Raw genomic sequence first — 2500 nt, 5'->3', positions numbered from 1 at the left:
AGATGTGTTTATGTCGGTGTCATCATAATTTTTTTTTTTTTTTTTTTTTGGTCTGCGAAGTAAATCGGGTAACATTTTTTTCTTGAATTTTGGAGATCAAGCTCAGGAATATTGTCTGTCCTTGGAAACTTACAAATAATCACGATGAAATCCTTAGATTAATACACACAAACTCAAAAATATTTTCCGCATATATGTAAACACTGAATTCCAAAATTCTATCACATACCAAAATCTTTATCCACTTAGGTAATTCGTTTTCCCCTCTCCATTACTCGTTTCTGTAGACGTAGTTATTACTATTTATAGCCATTCCGTTTTCAGCATGATCGCGATGGCGGAGTCGGGTCTGATCGTCAAGTCGTCCCAGAAGTGGATGCCTCGAGAGGCGTCGTGCGAGAGCAACAGCGTCGACGCCATCGGCCTCGCCACCGTCATGACGGCCTTCCTGCTCCTGGGCTCGGCCGCGGCTCTGGCCTCGGTCCTCGTGCTGCTCGAACGCCTATCCTATAAGAGACACGTCCAATCCCTTAAGATAAGAGTAAACGAATCACTACTTTTTCCCAAAGCACGCCCAGAATTTGGATTACATGCGTAGTTCGAAAGTAAGAAAAGAGCAATGCTGGGTTTAATATACTTATGCATACGAAGCATGTATTGTGAAGGAAGTGTGAAAAAGACAAAGAATGAAAGAAATAAGGCAAGAGAAAGATAAGAGAGAAAATGGAAGAAAGGGGCCTAGGGAAAAAGTGAGACAGATAGCGAAAGAAGTAATGAAAGAAAGATGGTGAGAGAAAAAGTGAAAGAAAAATAATAATTATGATAAAGATACAAGTATCAACACAAAACATACTGGTAATCATAAAAGGAATCTTAACTGATTATCATCTTGATGATGCTAATGAATGCATTCAACGATTCCGTGTTCGTTTACCATGACTCGCATATAAATTACTGGTTATCCGAACTACTCCCGTTTTTATTAGCTACTAAGCAATGTGTACGCATACCACATAGAAAAAATTATAGTGCTCACTTTTCCTTGACAAATTACTGTTGTTCATCAAATATATATGTGCTTAGTTACAGCTGAGTTGATGAAGTACTAACATCAATCACCAATATGACTGTAGTTACCGAATGTTTTATTTTCATCATTGTGGCATCTCGACTGACAATACAATTACAGTGGAAGCTTCTATTACCATAGCATATACTCTTTACATGGCAGATGACTACTAACGAGAATCATTTAACTTTGAAGGGCCTGAATTTCCAGCGTCTTATATATACAGCTTGAAACTTGAAAACCACATTAGCATTAACTATTCATTATTCATATGGTATACTCACTCTCATAACTTATGTTTCAGTTTACATGACCCTTACTACGGAGGAAACATGAGGGTTACTACAGTATGACTGCAGTAATAGTAATATTGATATTTATAAAGCGGACGATCTTGCTACTGTTACTCTGTGCGACAATGAAAATAATAGTGATAATGACTGTAGGGAGCCTTTATTGAAGGCGAGGTTCCCGAGCGAATTCTTGTTTAATTACTTCAATAAGTGCCCAATGAAAAGGGTAGAACAACATGGATAAAGACATTTCTTTTGAGTTTATTGATAATCCTGTCCATTGAAGGCAGTCATCAGACATTGTTATTACAAACAACACGCATACAATTGTACTGCAGTTAACAACAGCACTAATGACTTTAAGGGAACGCTGAGGTCGTTATACACAGTTAAGCCGCTAGTTATCTGGTTTTAATTAAAGTCCCTAAATAGAAGTTGCAAAGTAATAACCTTTTTAATGGAATAAACTTTTTAAATTTAGGATTTGAATTTGAATATACAATGGAAATATCCTTTTCTGATATACAGTGTCCAAAGTTAAGTGACCAGGGTATAGTTTATTATCATTATCATTATCATCACTATTAGCATCATTATTACCATTATTATTATTATCATTATTATTATTATTATTATTATTATTATTATTATTATTATTATTATTATAGTTATCATTATTATTATTATCATTATTATTATTACTATTGTCATTAATATCATCATTATCATTATTAGTATTACTATTAATATTACCTCCGATTTTTCTTGATTCTTCTGTTGTGTTCCCCAACAGCGCCTAAACCAATCCAGGTTCTTGGGCTCTAATAGATAGTACTGTTCTTCATTCGATAGACAGTCCTTTTCGAAGTCCTGTGATGTTGATGTTCCCTGTTATCTTGCCAATGATTACTCCTAGTGCTCCGATGACAACAGGCACTGTTATTGTCTTCATCCCCCACATTTTCGTAATCTCAATTTCCAGATCTTTATATTTAGACAGTTTTTCTGCTACTTTTCCTGATGTATTTCGATCGAACTTGTATTGTTGTTTTAATAGTCACAGTTGAAGTTAAAGAATGTAAAAATAAGAGGAGAAACAATAAAAATAAATGAAAAACGATAAGCATCATTAACACCA

The sequence above is a fragment of the Penaeus chinensis genome, chromosome 21 (assembly GCF_019202785.1).
Source record: "Penaeus chinensis breed Huanghai No. 1 chromosome 21, ASM1920278v2, whole genome shotgun sequence".
Taxonomy (NCBI): Eukaryota; Metazoa; Arthropoda; class Malacostraca; order Decapoda; family Penaeidae; genus Penaeus; species Penaeus chinensis.
This window is presented reverse-complemented; position numbering follows the sequence as displayed.